Source organism: Mesoplodon bidens, assembly GCF_964165515.1.
Source record: "Mesoplodon bidens genome assembly, chromosome: 11".
In the NCBI taxonomy this organism is placed as follows: domain Eukaryota; kingdom Metazoa; phylum Chordata; class Mammalia; order Artiodactyla; family Ziphiidae; genus Mesoplodon; species Mesoplodon bidens.
Genome location: NC_138167.1, coordinates 69040145 through 69066127, shown reverse-complemented (window position 1 = coordinate 69066127; position 25983 = coordinate 69040145). Strand labels below are relative to the sequence as shown.

Here is a 25983-nt window from a genome sequence, read left to right as displayed (position 1 = left end):
CGCAGTGGTTGAGAGTCCGCCTGCCGATGCAGGGGACACGGGTTCGTGCCTCGGTCCGGGAAGATCCCACACGCCGCAGAGTGGCTGGGCCCGTGAGCCATGGCCGCTGAGCCTGCACGTCCGGAGCCTGTGCTCCGCAACGGGAGAGGCCACAACGGTGAGAGGCCCGTGTACCGCAAAAAACAAAAAGTATTCCAGGCCAAGGGAGAAGGTATAGTTTTTCATAAACTATGAAATTATGTGATCAGTTAAGGCAAGGTTTCTCAGCCTCAGCACTATGAACATTGGGGGCCAGATAATTGTTTGCTGTGGGGCCTGTCCTGTGCATTGGAAGATGTTTAGCAGCATCTCTGACCTCTATCCACTGGATGACAGAGGCACTTGGTCCCCGGTTTTGACAACCAAAATTGTCTCCAGACATTGCCAAAGGTGGGGAGTGGGGGGAAGCTGCACCCAGTTGAGAACCACTGATTTAAGGGATTAGTATGAACAAATGTTGCATCAGGGACCCAACTCTCAAGGGCACAAGCCAACTCTCCTTCAAGCAGAAGTCCTCGAGCAAAGTCATTCCCAGGACCCAAACAATGACCATCAGGGATGGTGCTGTCACCCAGGAAGGACTGTCCCTTGTAATACACTGTATTTTAAGGGATATGACCACTACTGGACTGTACTTAAAAGATTCCTAAATGCCCAGTTAAAAAGAATAAATCAGGCAAAGGAGGCTGATGGACTTCCCCAGACAGGACATGAAGCTCCCTCAGAGCCTCCAACACGGCAGCTCAGGCAGTGATTCGCCAGCATCAAGAGGCCCAGGTGAGGGGCTTCCCTGGTGGCGTAGTGGTTAAGAATCCGCCTGTCAATGCAGGGGACATGGGTTTGATCCCTGGTCCGGGAAGATCCCACATGCCGAGGAGCAACTAAGCCCGTGGGCCACAACTACTGAGCCCACGTGCTGCAACTACTGAAGCCTGCACAGCTAGAGCCCGTGCTCCACAACAAGAGAAGCCAGCGCAATGTGAGGCCCGTGCACCGCAACGAAGAGTAGCCCCCACTTGCTACAACTAGCGAAAGCCCGCGCGCAGCAGCAAAGACCAAAATAAATAAATTCATTAATTTAAAAAAAACCCAAAAGAGGCCCTGATTAACGGAAGACAGAAAGCAGCCACATTGCGGGCAGGGCAGTGGGGAGCGCATTCATGGCTGGGCCAGCTCACCCCATAGTCCTGGGAAATCCATCAAAAGCTATTTACTGGATGGTTTTGGCAAATCAGAATTAGTCCCAGGGAGGGAATTCCCTGGCAGTTCAGTAGTTAGGACTCTGCATTCTCATTGCCGAGGGCACGGGTTCCATCCCCGGTCGGGGAACTAAGGTCCTACAAGCCGAGCGGCATGGCCAAAAATTTTTTTTAAAAAGATAAAAAGAAAAAAGAAAAAGGATTAGTTCCAGGGATGATACCCAGGTGAATGTTTCCCACCTACCAGAGGGACGTCTCCACCTGGTGGACCCACAAGCATCATCACACCTGAACTCCCCCCACCCTCCTCTCCCCAAACCTGCACTCTCTTCTAGGTCTCCATCTCCGGCTAAGACACTGTCCTTCTGGTCACCCAAGACAGTCACTGTAAATTCCTCCCCGGTGGATTAGCAAGCCCTCCACCAACCTCATGGCCAGCACCCCTTCCATACCAGGCCTGCCTCCAGTCCTTTCTGGGCTGTTACAGCTGCTCCGGGCTGGCTCTTCTTCCCCTGCATCTTCCACCTCCTTCAAATCCAGCCTCCTCACTGCCTTCAGGATGACTCAGCAGCTCCATTTCTAGGCCTGCTACTTTCTATTTTATTGATATTCCTAGCCCAACCAAAACAGTTCAAGGGCTCTGCGACTTCCCCAAAATAAAATAAAATCATCTCTGCACGGTAAGTAGGCCCTTTGTGACCCTACCCATTGATCTCCTCTGTGCTCCTAGCCCTCCCTCTCCCCCTGCCCTCCCTTTGTGGTGCTGCCTAAGCCTTTCCCAGCTCCTCGTAAACAATTCCTTCACATCCCACTCTGCTGCACCAGGAACCCTCTCTCAAATAGCTCCATGCTCAGTCCTCTGATTGCTGTGAAAAGACTTCCCTCACGTCCCTCCCCTCTGGGCTCTGTCCTGTATCCACTGCCGTAATCCAGCAGCTGGATAGTCACGATGTGCAGTTTTATCTGAGGACAGGGACCGGCTCTCATTCATCTTCAAACGTCTAGTGCAACGCCTGACTTGGAGCAGGTGCTCAGTTAAAGTTTCCTGAATGAATGAATAAGGAGCAAGACGAAGAGGAGGCAGGAGGAGTAACGGGGAAGGATTTCGAAGCACTAAAGAGGCCAGAGAGTACAAGAGCTGAAGTGACAGGGAGAGCAGAGCTGAAAGCACACATCAGGGTCGCAGCCACCTTTTCTGTCTTCTTTGCTACAAAACCTGAACCATTTGTGGACTAAGTTTTATATCCCCCAAACAAAAAGGGAAAGAAAGCATATTGGGGCTTTCAACCCGCAAAGAGAAACAGTACTAAAGCTAACTTACTGGACCCCAAGAAGCTCTGCATAAGGTTGAATAAACCATCTCAGTTTTCTGGAACCATCGAGCACTCCCTGATTAACCAAGATGGAGGTGCCTACCATCTACCACCAGACATAGCAGACAGGACCTCAGCTGGGGTGGCGTGGCCTCCGCCCTCATTGGGAGCCAGGAAAAGCCCTGGGCCACACTTCCTGCCTCTCCTGTCCTTGGTCTGCATCTGCTGAGCAAGTGCCACAGGCACATTCCCTGGTATCAATTCAGAGCAAAGAGACAGGACTTGGAGAAGCCACTGCCTCGTGGGGCACCGACTCTGCAGATCCCAAGATAAAATGTTTGTAATGCACCACGATGGAAAGGAATGGAATGGGCACGAATTTGGAGTCGGGTGGCCCTGAGTTTGATCCCCAGCTCATGACTCCTGTGATCTTCAAGCTGGAAACACCTCAATTTCCTAGCTTTAGAAAGAGAAAAAAGTATGGACCGCCAACCATTGGAGGAGTTGTAACTCAACTTCCCAGCAAAGAATCTGACATTTACTAGGAACTGCCTCCCAACTCCTCTGTCTTGTCCTCCTGACCTGATTAATCCTAATCCTTCCTGGAATCATACCTGGGACTTACGAAAAAAGCTTCCAGAAGCTTGGTGACTCTTTCTCCAGGTTACGCTACTCCACAGAGAACAAGGTGGTGCAATCCGGTGACTCTTAGCCACCTTAGCCTCCTAAGTGATTTGCACGAGGGGAGAGGGTTTTCTGGCCAAGGAAGGTTGCAAATGCTGCATCCCGTAGCCCTCCTGCTGAGCCGCAATGCACACAAAAGGTTCTGAGAAGCCTACAGTAAGGAAACCCACTTCATTTTGCCCACTCAGGCTTAACGCCCAGGAATATCCTTCAGTAAAATATTTCTTGATGCTGGCCTGGGAAATGCTGGTCTGGTGGGATGTGTGCAGGAGGCCTGTGGCAGAGGAGGTGGGGTTGAGTCTGGCCTGGCACTGACCAGTTGGGTGACCCTTGCTGGGCAGCTGCTGTCAGGCTCAAACACGATAATGGACACAGAAGCCTTCGTGCATAAACACAGGGGCTGTTCAGCCACTCAGCCACCCAGGGCCAACCTCACAGCAGCCCCCCCACCCCGAGGTGCTCACTCTCCCCAGGCTATGAAGGGGGGAGGGGCCCCCCAGCTGCCCAGAGCCCAGAAGCTGCTGAGGAATGGGAGAATGGCGGATGGGCCCCTCCCCTCCCCACCTCAGGAATGTTGTTTGCTTACAGAAGAAGCTGGGACTTGTTTCCATTAGCAGTATTCCAACCCAAGCCTGTATCGATGCTTAGCAGATAAGAAAACCAGACCAGAGACAGGCCAGAGAGGAATTTAGCACCAGAACCCCAGATCCCAGCCCCTTCGCCCTTCCCTCCTCAGAGGCCATCTGGAGGGGCTTCCCAGGACTCCTGAGTTCCCCAGGGAACGCCGAGATACAGGGCCTGAACCCAAGGAACCCAGGCCATCAAAAGTGACACCAGACTTGAGTATGCAGATTTCCTCCTCCTAGTGAAGCATAGGGGGAGGGGCAGGGGGTGAGGACTAGGGGGCGGGGGCAGCGGGGGCGTGGGAGGGAGTAACTGGAGACTGGGGGTGGAGGAGGGGGGGTGCACAGCTGCTCACCCAGTATCTTATCAGCCATGTTGAGGAATGTGGACTTTATTCTAGGGACAAGGGGAGGTGGGGGAGGGTGACATCACTGGATTTGTATTTTAGAGACCACCCACCCTGACCTCAGTTTAAGAGGGCAAACAAGAGAAGTCAGCAGCTGGAAAGTACCATGGACCAGCCAGGAGGGGGCTTCCAACCTGAGAGGAGAAAGAGTTCCTTGACAAGGCTGGGGAGAAAGAGATCACATGCCACACGAGGGGGGGCAAATGGAGGCAGACTTCACTCTCTGAGCTACCACTCCGAACAGCCCAGCTCAGGGAGAACCCAGGCAAGGAGAACCCTGGCAGTCCATGCCCACTGCGGTCACTTCCTCCTAAGTGAGAAGTGACCCAGCATCCCAGGAACTCTTTGGCCAGTGTTACCAAAGTGTCTTGGGCATATGTCTCCTGCATCATGTGTCAGAGACCAAAGTGCCTGACTGAGTCTCCTCCACTAAGATACCATCCTGTCCTCAGGGCCACAAGGTACATTTTTAATGAATGAATCAAGCAACTAATCAGGGCAGGAAGCAGAGCTTGAAAACAGCTCTGCTATTTAAGAAATCCACCATTCAGAATGACGACCTTTCCCACCTAAAGAGAAAGATCTCTATGGCCTTTAGAGCCCAACCAATTCCCGCAACCAGTGCCTCCAACTACCTTACCAGCCCCATCTCTCCTGTCCCTTGCCAGACACTCTCATTCAAACACGACTCCCAGACTTCCCTGGTGGCGCAGTGGTTAAGACTCCACCTACCAATGCAGGGGACATGGGTTCGATCCCTGGTCCGGGAAGATCCCACATGCCACGGAGCAACTAAGCCCGTGGGCCACAATGACTCAGCCTGCGCTCTAGAGCCCGTGAGCCACAACTCCTGAGCCCGCGTGCCACAACTACTGAAGCCCACGCGCCTAGAGCCCGTGCACCTAGAGCTCCGCAACAAGGGAAGCCACCGCAATGAGAAGCCCGCGCACCACAACGAAGAGTAGGCCCCGCTCGCCGCAACTAGAGAAAGCCCGTGCATAGCAACGAAGATCCAACACTGCCAAAAATAAATAAATAAATAAATTTATAAAACAAACAAATAAAACATACAACTCCCCAGAAGACAGTCTTCGCTTCATCACAATTCTCCACTCACCCAGGCAGCCTTTCCTAACACCCGGTATATTATTCCTCTTTCTCTCTCCTCTCCCCAGGCCTGCTCCAGCACGGTCTGCCTTATACCAGAACCACCAGAACCTCTCTGCCTGTCCCCATCGTCCCTGGAACTCCTTCAGGTGCTGACTGAGCCCAGGGTTCAGAGAGAGAGGGTCCTCAGTCAGTCGGTGCCTGTGGACGTGAACTCGACTATTCAGAATGCTTGGGTTTACAGCTCACATTGTGTCTTCTGGAACCTGGCTGTCCAGCAGAATAACCATTCCCTCCTAACCCCTCCTGCCTGGTGTCAAAGGAGGGGACAGGCACATCAGCAGTGCAGCTCTCACTCAATGGTAAGAAGCTGGGCGACCAGCTGCCAGTAGATCTGCGGGTAAGTTGTCTGCACTGGATGTTGACTTTGCTTTTAACTGGTTCAATATTTGTGTAGTGAGATCACACATGTGCCTCACCTACTCGGTAATGAGCTTCCTTCCACTCGGCTGCCCAGGAGAAATTGCAGAGAAGCAAGTCGTTTCAGACGTGGTGGTGGGGTCCCCCCCAAAGAGCAAGGTGCCTATTATCCTCCCAGATGCACCCCCGGGTTTGACAAGGTTGACAAAATAGCTTGGCTGACTTCTCATCAGGAACTGTGCACGGACACACCACCCTGTCCTCCCGCAGATAGCATCTCCTGAATCCTCAAGAGCTTCCCACACTCACACAGGGGCGACACAAACCTTCAGATTCCTGCAGTCAAGTTATTCCTTCCCTTTGGTTCTGCTGATAGGACGGTTTTTCTTTCCCCAAGCATGCATGCAAGCACAGTTTGCTGAAACCCAACACAGAAAAATAACCATACTGAGAAGATTTAATTATACGGCCGCAGTCTCAATGGGAAAGTGCAGCACGCTGGTTTCCTGAGTCCACATCAGGATGGCTGAGAAGCCCAACTTGAGGTCAGAAACGAAAGACAAGTTTGAAGACCACTCCATCCAGGACCCACCAGGTCTCTGGCAGCTTGTTATTCTGAGCGATATTCAAATGACAGAAAAAACAAAATCCCTGAATATCGTAGCCGCTTCCACCAATAGCCATCCTGATCCCATTCTGCTGGGCTGAGAGCTCTAGGGCCACGATGGATCCCAGTCACCACGAGGTCCCTGATGACAGACCTGCGTAGGTGCTGAGTAATCCCTAATGAACTTCAGAAATGGGGAAGGTTCCAGTCTCCCAAAAGGTCCCAACTTCAAGGGCCAAGCTCAACCGATTCTCTGCCACCCATTCTTAAAGTGCCTGAGGATAAACCCAGTAACCCTGCATCTTATTTTCCAAACCTCAGTGATTCTCTTTAGTAGACAAGGCAGTAAAGGCCCCGAATGGGCTGAGCCTTCTCTGTGGCCATTCAGGATCATATCAGCGTCCTCATTCTTCTCCACCACCCTTCCAGCTAAATCTGATGTACACTAATCTCCGTTTTGTTTCTAACTGACACACGACTGGCTAGAGGTCAACAACATCTTCCTGAATTGATCAGGCAGTCTTTTAAGTCGGCCCTGAGAGGAGAGAGACCTTCCAAATGGTGATAACTTATTCATGACCTTTACGGAAGGCGTCTTAGAAAGAATCAGACTCAGGAGACAGACAAGACTAGCTGGGGGATTGCAGACCCGTCACTTTACTAACAGAACAAACTGGGCCAGGTTGACTGGGCCCCTAGGCCTCGGTTTCTCCATGCATCAACTGGAGATACTACCAGCTGCCCCCACCACCACTGCCCGGGACAGCTGGGAGGACAGGAGGGCGTGGAGCTGTGCAGCCCCCAGCGGAAAGCTGACAGCCCCATCTCTGCAATGCGGTCAGAGCACGGCTCAACTCACAGGACTATTGTGGGAACCAAAATGAGCTAAGGGAGCAGCGGTGCTTGGTGGCGCCCCGGGCCCGCCGGTGCCCCTCCCGGACGGTCTTGCCTCTTCTCTCAAGGAGTTTGTGTCACCGCTGAGCTAGCTCATAATGAGTCAGTCACAAATGCCGCCTTCACAAAGCCCACTTCGAGGGGTTTGAAGTCACATCCTGCCTAGCCTCACTCAGCATGATTTATTCCACCCCAGGAATGCAGCTCACTTCCCAGAATTTTGTGAAGAACTTCAGTTAAAGAGTTTGATCCTGCAGGGAGCTCCATTTACAGGCTCAGCTGCAGTGGTGGAGGAGACCCAGCTCGGCTCAGACCTGTCGGCAGGAACCACACAAGTCAGGGCTGAAAGACCCCACCCCACCCAGCCCCCCGCAAGAAGCATCTCATCCTGGGGGCGCCAACACTTTTTTAAAACTCTCAAGTCGAAGTAGGAAAAAATGATTTAAAAGTTTTTTATGGCAAATACGCAAATGTGTCAAACAGAAGCTTCGCAAAATGATATGTGCACACTATGCACTCTGATATTTTCCACTCGAGTCTATTTAATTCCTAAAACTACTGGTTGCCACCAGTAATCTCACAACCCACCAGTGAGTCTCAACTGACAGCCTGAGAAACACCCATCGGACCTCAGCCTTCACTGGGTATGTGAGTCTCAGACTAGGCCAGCGACTTGCCCAAGATCACACAGAGTGAAGTTCACAAGCGAAAGTTAAGTCCAAAGCCAAAGCAAGGCTGGGGCGGGGGTGGGGGGGGGGGCGCAGCGGTGGGAGGCGGTGTCAAACCTCCAGCACGTAAGATGGCAGCTGTAGCAGCCCAGTCACCTGACATGGGCTGGACTGTTCGTCCCCCGCTGCTCCCATCATTTGATCCCGACACCCTCAGTAAAGCCATGGCAGGTATCCTACGGCCCCTGCCCCATTCCCTGCTCCCCACCGTCCCCCTTAAAAAAGAGGGAGACCGATGCTCAGGGAGGTGAAGTGACCTGTCTGGATCTGGGGGCTTAGGAAACATCTTTTGAGGACCTGGAGCCCAGGTGGAAAATCACAAGGACAGAAAGAAAGCCCAGTTTCTTCTGTATGCAGAGTAAAAACAGATCAAATCCACTACTATCAAAACATCACCACTCAAAGCTCCAGGCCTAGCCCCACACTGAAGAGATGCCCAGAAGTGCTATATTAAAGGCTTAATACAGATGAGATGGGAGAGGAAAAGCCCACCACCCCAGGAAGGGTGCTCTCCACACATTTATATCCTTGGGACAATGTCACCTAACCCTATAATGAGCAGACCCTCCTGCCTGATATAGCCTGTGTGTGTGTGTCTGTGTGTGTCTGTGTATAAACAGATATGCCTCTGCACGTCTGTTTATACACAGACACACACACACACACACACACACACACACTCTCTATAAACAGGAAACCCAAAGTCCCCATTTCTCTAGATCAGTGGTTTTTAACACTTCCAGCCATCAAAGACCCCTTTGAGAATTGGTTAGAGGCTGTGAACCCTCTGTGTACCACCTTAGGGGGTCACAGAGACCCTCAAGTACAGTCCACGGACTTTTAGGAGCCCCCTGGTTACCAGCTCAAAGGCAAAGGGGCACTGGAGTGGCCTCCTTCTCCACCAAGGCAACGTGAACTGACTTCAGAGGGTTTTCTTCCTTCATCATCCTCCAGAGGGTTAAGCATCCAGAGGATCTCACAAAATGGGTCCAAGGGAGCAGGGCTGCGGTCGGGATGGCCCAATAGTGAGAGTTTGCATGGGAAGCAGAGGACCTGGGATGGTGAGAGCAGGAGGCCACGTCCCCTGGGCTGCTCTGATCACTCTGGACAGCAGAAACAAAAAATCCAAAGCTGGACGGCAAACTGTCTCTCTTTCGTTTCCATCCCTTGGGCCTGTTCACCACTGAGCCAGCACGGAGCCAGGCCTGGGCACACAGGCTGGAGGGCGAGCAGAGCCAAGCTCTCCAGAGAAGCCAGGCTAGACAAGCAGCATCCCAGAGCCTTCACCCTCCCGGGAGAAAATGACCCAAATACGAGCCACACACGGGGTGAAGATAAAACCCACTTATTTCACACTTTACAAAAAAATTAAATGACAGCTCCTAGAGCATAGTGTGGTAGCACCCGTGTCTGAAAGGTTGGCCAGCCCAGCTGTCCTTGAGCAGGGAGCCTGGACGCAGGGATGACCTCACTACATCTGTCACCAGAAACCTGGCCGCTGCTTATTTAACCACCCGCTGAGAATCATTCCTTTGCCCGGGCCACAGGCTGGTCCCAGAGGGGCCAAGGCTGAAGCTGCGTGAGAGAAGCGGTGGTGGCCCCTGCCTTAGGGAGCGGCCAGATGCGGCCACACCAGCCTGCCCTGGGCGGAGCCTCCCCTCCCCCACACACAGACGTGCACACGCAGACGTGTGCACACACACCCCACAGAGGCTGTGGGATCAGCGCAGGATGGGACACATCCGGCCAACCTGGATGTGGGCACTGGAGTCTCCGTTCACTGGCTGAGGATTCTGGGAACATAATTTTTTTTTTTAATTTATTTTTTGGCTATGTTGGGTCTTCGTTGCTGCACGCAGGCTTTCTCTAGTTGCGGTGAGCAGAGGTTACTCTTCGTTGTGGTGCGCGGGCTTCTCATGCGGTGGCTTCTCTTGTTGCAGGTCACAGGCTCTAGGCGCGTGGGCTTCAGTAATTGTGGCACGTGGGCTCAGTAGTTGTGGTTTGCAGGCTCTAGAGCGCAGGCTCTGTAGTTGTGGCACACGGGCTTAGTTGCTCCGTGGCATGTGGGATCTTCCCGGACCAGGGCTCGAACCCCTGTCCCCTGCTTTGGCAGGTGGATTCTTAACCACTGCACCATGAGGAAAGTCCTGGGAACATAATTTAACCATTCTGCACCTCCTTTTCTTCATCTGTACAGGAATCACAAAGCCCATAGTACAGGACCATGCTGACACTTAGTTCTGGGTGCTTCTCACGTGAGACCTCACTACTGCACACGACAACGCAGAGGTAGGTTCTGTTAGTGTCCTGCTTTGCAGATGAGGAAACCAAAGCCCAGGGTGCTTCGGTGACTTGCTCCAGGGCGCAAGTAGTAGCTGCTGTTGCCTGTACCGTGGGGTCTGCGCCTACCCAGCAGGCTCTGAACATGCAGAGAGGCAGCAAAGGCACAGAGCAGTAGGTAAGGCTGGTGAGAAGACCTGGTGACCGGCCGTCAGCAATGGGTCAGGAAGGGGACGGCCCACAACCTTCCCTGCCACCCAGCACCCAAGCGGCCGACGCAAGCCCCCCTCGCATCAGGCAAATTTCACCTGCAAACTCCTTTAATCCGATTTCTCTAAGATGAGCTTGTCAGAAGGGGGAGGTTTCCCTCCCCGCCCCTCCCAGCTGTCCACTGCGGATCCCACTGAGGAGGCAAGAATTTAACAGGCCTGTGGTTCACACTCCCGACCACAACCAGTTTGGAATGTCCAGGTCCAGGAGCACAAAGGCGGCAGGCTAAAGTCCCCTGAAGGGCCTAGAATCCTGCCCCAGCCCCTGATCATGCTCAGGTCCTCAGTGGAGTATCACATTCTTCAGATTCTTGTCTGAAAGCCACAAGGGGAAGGGGGCTTGGCTATTTCAACCTAAGGATAACTAAAGCCTGAGACTTGTCTTAAAGGGGAAGAGAGCCATCCTTTTTCAGCCTCTGTCGCACTGGTCTGCCCTAGGTGTGTAGACTGTGAAGATCTGCACACGGGGGTTTGCAACCCGGAAGAGCCCTCGGCCCAGTGTCCCCAGCGTGTCCGCAATTTGAGGACAACCGGGCTCCAGGGCACCTGGCTGGTAAGAGGCTGGGAGGGACGTTGCCGTGCTGCATCTTCAGTCTCGGCCTTGGAGGCCACTGTCTGTTCCTTCCTCCCTGATGTGAGGTTTCAAGTGCCAGCCAGCAAGTGGGCAGAACCAGCTCCAGGTAGGTTTGGAGGGAGGTGAGAAGCCACAGTGAGGACGGGGCCTTGGGAATTCCACCGGGCTCGGCGGCCCGTGATTAATCCCGTGATGAGGCATTTTTCATGAGCGCTCGGTGCAACACAGCCACTTCCTCCACACCCTGGCAGGCGCAGGAGATGGTTGGGGGGCAGCGGGCCCAGCTCTGGGCAGAAGGCAGGCTGGTGGGCTAGGAGGCGGCCAGGAGGCAGCTAGGAGGCAGGAGCAGTGCTGGAAGGCTGAGGGGGAACAGCTAAGATTCCCTGCAGGAGCCAAGCTGAGCCCATCTCACACACCTGGCCGCCCACCCGCACCTGCCGCCCACGGATGTGTGTCTCCAGTGGAGCAGGGAAGGCTGTATTTCACACCTGACACCATAAGCCAGGGAGGCACCGGGCCAACAACCAGTGCATTAAGGTTGTGTACAAAAGCGTGAAAGTCTACAAGCCCCCAGCTTCACAGACACTATCCACTTAAAGGGTTAAGTGGGATGAGAGGGCAGGAGAGGCAATGGAAGCAGATATGGAAAATCACTGGCCTGAAAATTAGAGGAGCGGGGAGAGGACCTGAGACCTCTCCCGTGCTACCTGGGGTGAGGCACTTAGGCTCTTTGAGCCTCAATTTTCCCAGCTCTAAAATGGGAACATCGATACCGCCACCCTCGTGGGATTGGGAGACTTCAACAGCAGTAAACTGAGTGTGACTTCAAACTTCACAGTGATAGAAAAAGTACATGAAGATCGGTTTGTTAAAAATGGATAAAATAGATATATTTATAATAGACAGCCTGGCACTACGCTGGAGAAACTGTATGTAAATAAAACAAATGAACAATAAAGCTAAACTTTATTGAGCACCAAAATGCTCATGGTAGTTATTTTCCCCGTTCCACAGACAAGGAAACACATGCACAGAAACGATGCATGACTCCTCCAAGGTCCAAGAGCTGGCACAGGGGAGAATCCGAATTAGGACAGAGGGTCTGACTCCAAGTCCCCTGCCTATTTACACAAGTACCAGACAGAACCATGGCACAGTGGTTAAACCTCAGACCCCAAAGAAATAAAGCCATCTACCCAAGGTCCCACAGAGCTAAGTGACAGCGCTGATGCTGAACCAGGTCTGTTTGTCTCACGCTCCGGGATGAATATATTCACCCCTCTCTGAAGCATGTATTAAGTGCTCACAGTGGGCCACATACAGTGCAAGGGTTCCAGTGGCAACTCCTCTAATAGGGCAGGGACACCAGCAAGTAGGGTCGAGAAGGGCTAAGACAGAAACCAGTGGGGGGGCGTAGGTGCTGACAGAGCAAGGGAAGCTCTCCCTGGCAGGCAGCCACCCAACACTTCGGCCAGCAACTGGGATTTTCTAGTCCTGCACGAGTTTTCCGCAAGCGTTTCCTCTTGCTCACGTAAAAGCAGTGTTTATGGCTCCTCAGAGGGGACAAGTCATCTCCAAGAACACTTGCTCCACAAGAATGGGCGGGGGATGCCATCACCCCTGTGAGGAAGGCAGAGCGACCTAAGAACTGTCCATCCCTGGTCCACTCTGGGGGCCTGGTTACTGCGGCACTTTGAGGTCCACGAGTGGAACTCAGGAGCAGAGAGGATGAAAGAAGACAGAAGGAAAAGGCGCTCTGTGAACCAAGGGCAGGCGGGGGGCAGGAGAGGGTATGGGGACACATTTACTGGGGGTCCCCCATGAACCAGACAGTGCACGGAGTGACTTCCACACTTTAGCTGCCCAAAGGACACCAAGAGGTGGGTTTTATTAACCAGATTTTACAGGTGAGCAAACTGGGGCTCGAAGCAGTTAAAGGAACAACTGGTGAAGTAGAGAGAAGTCCTAGAGGGACCGATAGAGTGTCTCTGGGTTAGAGAGGCCTCCTCTGACACTGACACATACCCACTCCCCTCTCCCCTCTTATGGTCTGCACTCTGCCCCCCAAATTCACATACTGCAGCCTTCACCCCCAGAACCTCAGAATGTGATTGTATTTGGAGAGAGGGTCTTTAAAGAGGTATTTAGGTGAAAATGAGACCATGAGGGTGGGCCCTAATCCAATCTGACTGGTGTCCTAGTAAGAGGAGGGGTGTTGGACACAGGGACACAGCAGGGATGTGTGCAAAGAGGGAAGACTGAGAGAAGAGGCTGCAAGAGGGTGGCCACCTGCAAGCCAAGGAGAGAGACCTCAGCAGAAACCAACCCTGCAGACACTGTGATCTTGGACTTCCAGCCTCCAGAACTGTGAGAAATAAATTTCTGTTGTTTAAGCAGTCCCATCTGTGCTGCTCTGTACATGCCCTCACCTGACCATCATTCTCTACAGCATGACCACCACCCTGACCTGCCACGGTGAGCCTGTTTGGCTGGCTGCTGTCTGCTTCTCCCCACTGGAATGTCAACCGCAGACTTTGGTTACTTTTATCCAGTCATGTATCCCCAGCACTGAAACAGTCTCTAGCACACAGCCAGCATTTGATACATATTTAATGAATAAATAAACTGAGTGAAAATGGGATTTAAACCCAGCTGCCACTTCTAGAGTCGCCCACTCCCTTCCCCACGCCCCGCTGCCTCCTCCTTCTGCTTTATCTAATTCTCTATTCCGGCCCCACCTCTCCTCCTCCAATATAAAAGTTGGTAAATAATTTTAAATAGTATAAATTCAAAGATAACCTCTAGTCTATAATCACCGCCAAACAGTAGTGTAAATAAGGTGACAGGAGATTTAAAAAAGATACACACTGGACCTCACCTTGACCACCAGGGAACATTAATCTACTAAGTGCTGAAATCCCCAGTTAATGGTTTATTCTCATTACTATTTTAAAGTCAATATGTAAAAAGTAAGGTTAGGTGAGGTTTAGGGTTTGTTTTTGGTTTTTTGAGTGTGTATTTGATGGAGGGGGGGAGCACACTGAGGACCACGACAGAGTTCTCCTACTCAAACCTCAACCCTGCGGACCTGGTACTGATCCAAACCGCCGCTGCAGCCTGGAGAGGGGACCCGATGAGGTCGGCAAAACCTGAAACAGACAGAACCACGGCGGTGTCCCAGTGACCACGTCCCGCCCTGGCCCTCTCATTCCCTCTCACTCCCTCGGTGCGCGGGTACGGGGATGGGGCTGGCTTCTCTCCTGCGCTCTAGGAAGACTGCAGCATTCAGGCCAGGCTCCCTTGAGCCAGAAGCTGGGGCTGGGGGACAGGGGCAGTGGGCAGCTGGAAAGAGGGAAGAAGCCTTGGCAAGGAAGCCATTAATCTGGAATGAAGGAAAACACCAGAGCAAAGACACTGTAGCCCAGTTTCTAGGCCCTTGACCACCTGCCTTCTCCCCTCACACCCAGCCCTGCCCCGCCCCCCAAAACTCCTTTACTGTTGTAAAGATCTGTCTGCTCAAAAGCAGCCACTAGGATTCTGCAACTTCCTCTTTACAACAAAACGACACTGTTGCAACTTGTTGCTACAGTTGGTTCCTTCCCCAGAGGCAGGAGCCACAGCACAGCCCAAGGGGCCTGCCTGGCTTTGGACGGTTCTCCGACGTCCCCACCGCACACCCCTGCTGTCCCCACCCTTGGCCGCCTCCCACCGTGGCCACCAAGGGGCCTCCCTCAGGAGGGCCAGGACCCCCCACCTCCCCACTGACATGGTCCCTCGGAGTCGCTGTCCCTCACTACCGCCCACCGCCACCCGACCCCGGGCATTTTCTGGTCCAGACCTGCATGAACCAACCACTCGGGGAGGGAGGGCATAAAGATCTTCCTCCAGTGAGCCCAAAAAGATCTCCCAGGTCCATGTTCCTGCGCTTTCTCACCACTGATGACAAAGTGGTTTTACCTGTTTTCCATCAACTCTACCAGGGCGTCTAAGCTGCCACTTTCTCCAGGGCTCACCACCATCACAACCCACGACACCCAAGTGAAGTGATTCTTCCCTCGGTATAGACTGTGAGTCCCCTGAGGGCAGGATCTGGGATGTCTCATTCATCTACATCCTAACCACCCAGCAGTTTCTGTATTTGCTGCATGAATGAATTTCCAAAAGACTCAATAAAACCCATGGAACTTTCTGGCAAAGTCAATAATGGTTCTTTCCCACCGTGGACCATAACATAGCCATTAAAATAATAACTGTGGAAACTGCTGCAACATAGGAAACTTTATATTACAGCAATGAGTAGTCAGAACACACGACGGTATCTAATTTAATATTTAATTTTAGCTTTAATTTTGTAAAATATGCAAGTATATGGACAGGAAACCCAGAAAAATGCAAACAGTGGATGGAATGAAGGGCAAATTTGCTTCTTGCCAGGTTTGTTATTATATTGTTTGTGCTATAAACAAACCTCCCCTCCCCGCTTTTCTTTTACTTTAAAAAGGGAAACTAGGGGCTTCCCTGGTGGCGCAGTAGTTAAGAATCCGCCTGCCCATGCAGGGGACACAAGTTCGAGCCCTGGTCCGGGAAGATCCCACATGCCGCGGAGCAACTAAGCCCGTGCGCCACGACCACTGAGCCTGCGCTCTGGAGCCCGCGAGCCACAACTACTGAAGCCCGCGCGCCTAGAGCCTGTGCTCTGCAACAAGAGAAGCCACAAGAATGAGAAGCCCGCGCACTGCAACGAAGAGTAGCCCCACTCGCCGCAACTAGAGAAAGCCCGCACACAGCAGTGAAGACCCAACGCAGCCAAAAATAAATTAATTTTTTAAAAACAGGGAACCTATTCCAGGAACAATTGTCTTTCTCAACACTCCATGAAAAATCTCATCCCAAATCCTTCAGCTGGGAACAGTGTGCTTGCTGACCACATAACCAGAGAGCACAGGCAGAAGTCCCAGCAGCCACCCAGAGGTTAAGGGCCTGGGAGTGGAATCCCATACCGCCACAGTTCCCAGGAAATGGCACAGGGAAGCAGACCTTAATGGGCCATTTGGGCTGCTTAAGGGGCTTTGAGATGGGGCCAGGTCCTGGAGCCACTAAGGAGGAGAAGAAATCTTTTACTAGCCCAGGGTGACTCAGAGGGCCTTGGCCACCTGCATCACCCTTACAAAGCTCCACCGAAGTCTGAGTGAATGAACAAGGTCCCAGCCCTGTTCCCTGGACGTGCTGTGCCACGTCCCTACCTTGCAATCAGCTCAGATGCTGCCTCCTCCAGGAAGCCTTCTCAGATCCCCCTGGGCCCCCAGCACTCTGGTGGGACACCAACAGCTCCTGGAAACAAGGGCCCCTGATTCCTTCCCCTCCTTATTCCCAGCACCCAGGCAAGCACCCAGCATATACTGTAAAGCTCTGAGGAGTGGTTACTGAATGATAATAGACAGATGGACAAATGAAGCAGGAAGGAATGCAAGTCTGCAAGTGGGCTGATGTCAAGAAGAGCCCACTGTGGAGATGGTGGCGGGCCCTCTGGCTCCCACTGAGGACCAGCCAGGGCCCCGCCAGCAGCAGGCAGGCACGGCAGCCGGGATTTACGCTGCCCTCCCTTAGGACAAAACACACACACATTTGAAAAATGGTCGGTTGAGGTTAAAGGTGAAGTCAGTAGCCAAGGCAACACTATTGAACTGGTAACCTCGCTCCAAACAGCCAACCGCACTAGGGATGAGGAGCCCCATTCTGCCCCGGCCCAAAGCTCTACTCTTTTCATTAATTCTCGGCCACTGGCGAGGAAGGAGGACTCAGGGACCAGCCCAACCCCTCACTGCCAAGTGAGCACAGGCAAGTCCAGGAGAGAAGGGCATCTGTAAGGACACACAGGGGTCAGAGCGCCTGAGTCTGAATCCCTCCTCAGTCTCCTCATCTGTAAAATGGGGATTAACTTCCTACCTCCTGGGAATGAATTAAATGAGAGAATTCATGTAAAAGCACTAGCACAGCACCTGGCACCTAGCAAGTGGTCAGTAAAATTTAACTCTTATTGTTATTACTATTACGGGCAGAGCTGGGACTTCAACCTAGATATCCTGATTACCAGGCCAGTGTCCCTCCACCAGAGCCTCTTCCTTCCTTCCTTGCCCACCTTCCTCATCTTCCCTCCTCCTCCCAGGTGATCCTAGCCTCCAGGAAGCTGGCTTGAGATGCCCAGAAATCCCTGCTCACTCAGGGTGGCACGGGCTGCCTCATGTCCCAAGTCTCTGTCCCAGTGTCCCAACTCCCTAATAAAGGGTAAGGCTCCTGAGGCCAGGGATGGGCTCTCTGCCTTTGTCCCCACTGAAGCCCCAGCAGGCCCAGCACAGGGCAGGCCACACAGCAGGAGCCCAAGGCATCTTTGATGACTGACTTGGCCAAGAAATTTGGGATCAATACCCAACAGTTGGCTCTTCAATATCAAAAAATAGACAAAAACTTTAAAATAGCTCCCTGCCACCAACTGTCTTACCCCAGAGATTTCCAGACAAGTACCGAGCATCCGCTTTTTATGAAATGGAGAGATCACTAACTGGCAATCTAGAGCTTTGGCTGCCTGGGCCTCCGCGTCCCCAGGCTTACGGGCACAGGTACCAGTGAGACCTGAACTCCACTCGTGCAACAAGGACGAGAGGTCAAGTTTATGCCCGGCACTGGCGAGAAACTGGGGATGGAGAGATGAAAAAAGACCCCGCCTCTGACCTCTCACTTCAGCGGGGTCTAAAACCTTCTCTTCCATTCCAGCCCAGTTAGATTAAGTCACCCAAATGGTTCCAAATGCCTCGTCTTTATGTTTATCAGACAGGAAGCTGCCTTCTCCAGCCCTGTGACTTAATGCAAAACACAGGAAATGTGGCAGCTTTTGAACATAGACAACTCGAAAAAAAGGTGCCCTGGCAGCTTTATAATTGCTTTTTTAAAATGCTTAAACCGACTCAGATCAGTCACCAGTTGAACTGTATGGTCTGGGGAGAAGAATGCAAAGGCTGCAGGCCTGGAAAACCTCAGCCTCCAAGCCCAGGGAATCTTTTCGCAGGTTCCTCAGTCATCTCACCGCACCTTGCTATCAAGGGACGGGCTTGTTGCACAAATTCAAAATCTTTAAAACCTGAACATACATCTCTAAACACCGGAGGACAGAGGAGAGGATGTTGGTGACGACCTGCAAAAGGGAGGAAGAGGAGGAGGACAAGAACTGGCCCACTTGGCATATATTTATATGTAAATTACAACAAGCCTACAAAAGCGACATCTCCATGTGGCTGATGAGGAAACTGAGGCTCCAGCCTAACAGTGGGAGGAAAGGCAAGGGTCTGGTCTTAGCTCCACCAGATCCCAAAGCCCTGGTTTGGTTCCCTCTACATGGGTTTTGTATCAAAGATACAACACAGCGATCACCCAAGACGTTAAGTGACTTAAAATTACTAGAAACCAGGACTGGCTGAAGGACCGTGGAAAGCTAGTGTGGCTCTCTGAGTGGCCCACCCGCTCGCTGCCTGGCGCTGCCCCATGTGAAATATTGATTTTTGAGCTACAGGAACTTCCAGTCCAAGTGGAACTGTCCAACTGGAAGAAGTTCAGAGAAACCCGAAACACTTCCCACCCCATTTCTTAACCCTTGGGCCCCTCCCCCCCAACCCCGAAAAAGAAAAAGATTAAGGGTGTGGAAAAACAGACTCTTGAGGGAAGATTAAAGGAGCTAAGTACGTGTTGCTGGGCTAAACAGTGCATAAAGTTGAGGAAAGGCATGATAACAGCTCAAAAACACTTTTAAGCGAGGCCACATGATTTTGAGAGAAAGGCACTGGGGTTGAGGGAAACCAGGGGCCAGAGCTTTCTTCTACCAACTCACAGAATGAGCTTGGACGACTCACTCCTCTAATTGCGGGGGGAGGCGGCAAAAATTACACTATCCCCAAGACCCCTTCTAGCTCAGACATTCTATAATCCTAAGCAAATTCAGTAGGGAGGACTGTCCTGTCGCTGTTGATTTTCCTTTTAAGAGGGGCATCATTCAGGATTAGAGTTAAATGAAAGGAAAAGAAAACCTGAGATGGAAGTTCCCAAAATAACGTCCACGGAGGTGAGAGAGGGAGAGAGGGACCTCCCCTGGAGGACTCCTGGTCCTCTGGGCAACACGGTAAGGACCATAAGGACCAAGGAACTCTGAGAGGCCCCAAGGAAGTGACCTGCAGGCGGGGGGAGGGTCAGTTGCACCTTCAACTTCCCTGCAGGCCACAGCCCAACCTGCCCAGGCAGGAAGCCATACCCTTCAGTGGCAACTTCCAGAAGGCCCTGCAAGGTTCCCTCCAGCCACAGCAGGAGGCTTCCCCACCAGGCTAGAGATGAAGACAGCTGCTGAGGGCACCACTGTGAGAACCTGAGAGTCAGGCTGAGGAGAAACTCCCTACACGGCCTCGCCCTCAGCCAAAGGTCGGCCAGGAGCCTTCTCTGGGCCCACCTGCTCAGGCCAGGGTGTGCTGTGTCCCATCCTGGGTGCTGAATCACCTCAGGCTGGAGAAACCAGTCAGCAGAATGGGGGCCTGAGAAATTCCAACAGCAGCCTGCCTGCCTGCCTGCCTCAGTTACTTTTTTTTTTTTATTTTTTATTTTTATTTATTTTTATTTTTTTTCTTTTTGCGGTATGCGGGCCTCTCACTCTTGTGGCCTCTCCCGTTGCGGAGCACAGGCTCCGGATGCGCAGGCCCAGCGGCCATGGCTCACGGGCCCAGCCGCTCCGCGGCATATGGGATCCTCCCAGACCGGGGCACGAACCCGTATCCCCTGCATCGGCAGGCGGACTCTCAACCACTGCGCCACCAGGGAGGCCCCCTCAGTTACTTTTTAAAGAGACCCGCATCAGACGCAAGGGGGCAGCTCCCCAAATATCTGGTGCCCTCAAAGCCTGAGGGGCAGGTGCAGGCAGAGGGGGCAGATACAGGTTGGCATCCAGACTTCAAACCGCCCGCCCATGGGGTGGCAGGCCCATTTTAGACGCAGGTTCATTTTGGGTACTCATGTGTGACTCACACCATCTTTCCAGGAGGCCTACAGGCTGCCTGGGAGGGACACAGCCCTGCCCGAGACCCTGAAGGGGTCTTCCACCGGCTGAAAGCACCAACGCGGTGGTGAGCAGAGCCTACATCTTCTCCGGGGCCCACATCATGCAAGACTAAGGCAGTCCTCCTTGAGAGGGGGATCGGGGCCGTCCAATTCAAAACACCCCTCTGATCACATTTTCTCAAGAATTTGGGCTTTTCCAATGTTATTAATACATAAAAACCACAGGCCAGATGTGTGAGGGACAACCAGAGACGGGGTGGGGTGCAATGACCCCAAGTTTCCAAATGAGGAGGACCCAAGAGAATAAAGGTCTGGTCTTCTGGTCAGGTTGGTCTCCCCAGGCAAGGACAAGAGGACCGTTTGGAGCCAGGGGGATTGTGGGAAAGCTGGCAAAGGGGCATCCTGAAATACTTTCCAGACACATCTTGCAGGCTTCCTTTTCTCATACTGCAGAGAAAAAGCAATCATCTACCATTTTCCAGAACACGAGGGAGTGGATCAGAGTAGACATTTGTTTAAAGGGGTTACTCTGGTGATAATATGACATCATGGAGAAGAAAACAGGCCCGAAAATGTTCCAACCACAGAGCAATTCAGCCCATTTTTAAGACTCTTCCTCCTTCCCTGCATACAATAGGCACTCAGTGTGCAATCTGGGATCCTGAGCAAAATGTATTTTAAAGGGGAGACCTCTAAGACTGGCCAGCCAACCACTTATTTGTATAGATAATAAAACTAAGAAAATTTTGAATTTTTGACTATTTAAGGGTAACGCATGTGAAAAGGCATTTAGTGAAAAAAGTAATGCTCACCCCGGACTTCAGCTTCCTGGGCCCTATCTAGAGACAACCACTATTACCCGGGTTTCTGTAGCTTTCCGTGAATAGAGCCCAGGCGACATACCCTGTTTCACCCAAAAGGGAGCAACATGTATCCTACTTTGCTTCTAGTTTTATCCACTTACAATATATCTTAAAGAGTATGGCCTATCGGTACCTATAGGTCAGCCTCATTTTTTTAAGGGCTTCAAGGATTCCCACTGTACAGCTGTGCCATGATTTATCTGACCCTCTTAATGGACAGTTGGCTTGTTTCCTGTCTTTTTCTATGACGATGCTGCAACGAATATCCTCGGACATTTCCTTTTGCACGTTTATCTGCCAGGTGAGTTCCTAGAAATCAGTCAGAAAGATAATGCTTTCACAGATATTGCCAAACTACCTCCTAAAAAGAGAGTTGTTACAACTTAGACTCCCACCAACAGGGCATGAGAGGGCCTAAGAAACTGGGGCATCTTGGAGAAATTAAAATTAATCTTGGAGAAATTAAAGTGCGTGTTTCAGTTTCCCAAGCCCTCTCAGGTATAACTGGTGGACACATAAACTGGTATGATGCCTTTATGGAGCGATATGGCACCTTCTGCCAAAATCAAAAGTTCCCCCAACCAGAGCCAGAGCCGGAAGCCAGGCCTCCAGACACTAAGTCCAGTGCTCTTTCCATGTCACCCCTTGGCTCTCTCCTAGATCACGGAAACCGTGTTTGAGAACTAAAATCACAGTGAGTTTGTGTACCTTCTGCCTGGGCCAGGGCCCTGCAACAAGGCTAGTGAGCACAAGCGCATCACCAAGAGCATCCAAAAGCATCAGCAGATGGGACCCGGAAGCACCTGTGTTTTTACCACTCGGGCTTTGTGGTCAATGAGCACTGCACACACACAAGCGCACCATTTTTAGAAGTACAAAGAGCACTGCGCTAAGAGCCGGGAAATCCATCTACCCCGCCTCCCGTTTCCTCACCTGACAACCCAGGAGTTAAGTTAAAAACGTACATAGTCACTATATATCAGGCCCTTTATATACTTTATTTCTTTTAGTTCTTACATCTAACCCTGCAGGATAAGTGCCATGATTCCCATATTACAGATGAGGACACTGAGGCTCAGGGAGGTGACATGACTTGCCTACAGTCATATAAGTGGCAGGGTCGGGAGCTGAACTCTGTCTAGTACCAAAGCTCACGACCCCACTCTTCCCAGCTCTAAAGGACGGGATTCCATTAAGTCACAGGCTCACTGCTTCCCAGGGGGCAGCCAGGGTTCCATGCCATTGTCACCAGAGGGCTTAAGCCCAGGGGCTCAGCACACCAAGGGTTAAAGCCGAGAGGCAGTGACTCTCTGAGGCTGCACAAAGGGAAAATGCACTTCCTGCCCCTGCGGGCAGAGATGCTGTTTTATGCTCAGCAAATTAGGACGTTTGTTTAATTAAGAAGACACACAGATTTTGTTATTCTAAATATTTTTGGAACATGATGCTTGGGAGGAAGCTGTCAAGGCACGGATTTTTTTTTTCTTTTTCCCCTTTGCCTTGGGTTTCTCTTTCTCCCCCTCCAAGAGAAGGGTAGGGCCAGGCTCAAAGGAAAACAACAGCCAAGCCCTCCTCTCCTTTTGAAATAAAGATGTCAAGCTGGTAAGGGCTGTCTTAAGTACTTTATGGAAGGATTAGCTGGAAGAGGAAGTGAAGAAAGCACAGCTAGCCTGGCTTCTAGCAATACCCTCCACCAGGCAACACAACAATGCAGCATTTTTTGAGTGTGCTTTTCTCCCTTTAAAAAGCCGTAACAGATCCTTGTTTTGTTTTTTTCTGGAGCAAAAATGGGCAAGAGGCAGGCTGTGATTAACATGCGTCCTTCATCCTGTAAGAGGGAGGTTGTCCCATCTCCAACCCCTTAGGTTAAAAAGTTTAAAAATAAAAAATAAAACCCAAAAAGCCCTGCCCCTCTCTCTCCTCTACCCTCATGTGCCCTTCAGACTAGGAGCCCCACAGATGCACCTCTTGGATTGCCCTTCCCCAAACAGAGCCTGCCAATCCCAGCACCTGGTTCTGCCCACGGGCACTGCCGGGACTTGCTGAATGTGAAGAGTAGAGCTTTTCAGTGTCACCCTGCAGCCATCTGGGGGCACAGCGGCTCTCAAATTACATGGAGCAATCTCTTGATGTTTTTAATTACCCCTCAATTATCCACTAAATGAGTCCTCACTTTCCCGACACTGAATGCTTGCCTCGGTTTGCCAAACCTGCAACGTCCTCCTTCCTGGGGGCAGCTTCCCTCCTCATCCCAGACAGTAGTGGCCCCCTGTCAGAATTCCTCGAGTCCTTTGTCTGCGGCCTGCTTGGGACACTCATTACAGGCTGCTTTTGTATTTCAGTCACTGGGCCACTATTTCCCCTTAAGGACTGTCAACTGCCCCTGGGCAGAGGCCTCTGGGTTCCCCCGCAGATAGGCTGGCTCCTTTCTCCCAATCCCCATGACTCACAGCACCCTTCTGTGGTCTCTGTCATCTTCGCCTCACATTAGAGTCATCTGCAGATTTGTTTCAGCTCTCCCCTAGATGCCCCAGGGCAGGGGCCAGGTCTTGCTCAACCTCACACCCCTACCACCTGGCAGAGTCCCTGGCACAGAGAAGCCAGTTAAATATTTGCTCAATTACACATCTGTGTACCCTCCCCCACCCCTAGCAGCCTTGTACATAAATTGACTAATATTAATCAAGTGACTGTCTAAATAGGCCTTAAGGCAGCCTCCCTCCTTACCAAAAAGGGAATAAAGCACTCGGTGAGGTTACAGGCTTAGATAGTCAGAAATGGCCACAGTGCTGCAGGAAGGCGCTAAGCCTCTTCCCCTTCGACAGTTACTCAACAGTTACTTTGCAATCCTGTTAAACCCAGGAAAGGGTGCACTGAACCGAGAAGCGACTGGGCCTCTCAAGTGCCCAGCGGAGAGAACCGCCGGTCCCCAGGACCTGGGACTTCCCGGGAACCTTCTCCCCACACCGGCTGGGTGGGGCCGCAGACAGCAGCCCCGACGCTCGCCCTGCCCCCTCCTCAAAACAGCCGGCAACCTGGTCCAGGAGGGTACTCGGCCTGTTTGAGACACCGGGGTTCTCGGGAGGCATGCGATGGGGGGATTCAGTCCCGCCCTCGGCGTGGCCCCAGGATAGCATGGGGTGAGGACCCTGCACAGGGACAAATGGGGCGGGGTGGGGGTGGGAGGTAAGTAGAAAACCCCGGATCTGGCCCAAACGGGAACGATGCAATAGCCCAGGCCGGATCCTGGAGGAGCAGGGCCCAGCTCTCCCCGCCCCCGCCCTGCTGGGGCGGCCCACAGGTGCGCTGGAATCAGGTGCGCGCCGGGCCCGCGGACATTGGTGCGGACCTTCCTCTCCCGGGGAGCAGAAGTCAAAAGTCAACGGATGAGGATCTGTGGGGGAGGAGGGGAGTCTTTCCTGCCTCGAGCCGCGGTCTCCGCCGGGTACCCCTTCCCATGCACCCACCCGCACCTCTCCCGGTTCCCCTCCTTCGCCCAGACGATCGCAGCCGGCCGAATGAGGAAGTCTGGAGCGGAGGGGTGAAACAGCAGAGCGCAATGTCTGCAGCAGGACTGTCCGATTCTGACTCAGGAGGACGCCCTGACAGCTGCCAAACGGTCCCCGCCTACCCGTTACCGCCGTTTCGAAAACGCCCGGCAACTTCAAAAGGAGCCCCCGCCCCGAGCCTCCCACCTTACCCTCACCCGTGCGGCTGGGTCCAAGGGACAGAGGCTCCCCAGAAGGGGTTAAAAAGTTTGCCCAACTTGGGCACTGGGCGAGGCGAGGGCGGGGCGCGTGCCCCGACAGCAGGGGGAGGTCGAGGCTCCCGGGTGCCCGGCTGGCGGAGTGCGCCAGCGGGAGGGGGCGGGGGGAACGAAGGGTTTCCGGGGAGCGCTCGGCCCCGAAGCCTTCCTCTGCTCCCCAAGGCCTCGCTTCCATCGGCGCCTTCCCCGAGCGTCCGCGCAGAGGTCCCGGAGACCCTCCCGGAGCGAAGGATGCGGTGCCCCGGACCGGCCCCTCAGCGTTCGCGCCCGCCCGCGCCGGTCGCCGGCCGCGCGGAGGCCAAGAACCACACGTCGTCCCGCTTGCCTCAGACGCCGCGCGTCCCGTAGCCGCCCGCCTGCTTGGGGCGGGACCCGCCGGTGGGGCTCGCTCACCTGAACCTGGATCTGTCCCGGGGAACAAGCGCTGCTTCTCCCAAGAGGTCTTTCTCGAGCGCTCGGGCGACTACGGGATGGGGCGAGCGCCTGAGGGGGGAACTGCAGCAGGTCAGCCTCGCTCAGCCTTCGGTGCCCTGCTCGGGAACCGCGGTGATATGCTCGCCTCACCGCACCCTGCTCGGCTCCTCGCCTCCTTCCCGCCCCGCCCTCTCCGCGCGGGCCCATTCCGAGCGGGGCGCCGGCTGCGGGGCGGAGCCTGGCGGGCCGAATCCGCCTCCCGAGTTGTCTCACCCACTCCAGCCCGCTTCTGGTCATGATGGACAGACATCTTGACCTGTGGGAAGGCAGCGGGCGGAGCCTATGGGGCCAGAGGGGTGGGAATTCATTCTCCCCATTCGCCCCCACCTCCACCCTCTCCACCTTCCCCCGCGCTTCCTAGGCGGGAGCCCCGCCCCCTAGGGCGGGCCCAACAAACAGCCAGGTTCCAGGAGGAGGATTGACACAGAGCGAGTCCAATCAGGAGGATTAGACTCGCAGAGGCCTCCCGGCCGGGATTTTGGCACATTGCCTGACCCAGGGCGAGGCCAGGCGGGAGCAGACTGGGGAAGTCCGGGTTTCTGACACCCCGCCCGGCGAGCTGTTTTCCCTGACCCATGTCATTCTACCAGAACAGACATTAAGTACCATATATGGGAAAAGTGCTATTTTACAATTAAGAAGGCAT

The 25983-nt window shown here is 53.1% G+C and overlaps 1 protein-coding gene across 1 annotated transcript in view; it reads right to left on the bottom strand.

The window, feature by feature from the left end:
* Positions 1-25462, bottom strand: part of MYH9 (myosin heavy chain 9) — a 93812-nt gene extending 68350 nt beyond the window's left edge. Inside the window, exon 1 of the mRNA XM_081250343.1 lies at positions 25257-25462. The gene's annotated coding sequence lies outside the window, so the exon portion shown is untranslated. The remainder of the gene's footprint in view (positions 1-25256) is intronic.
* Between the last annotated feature and the right edge of the window lie 521 nt (positions 25463-25983).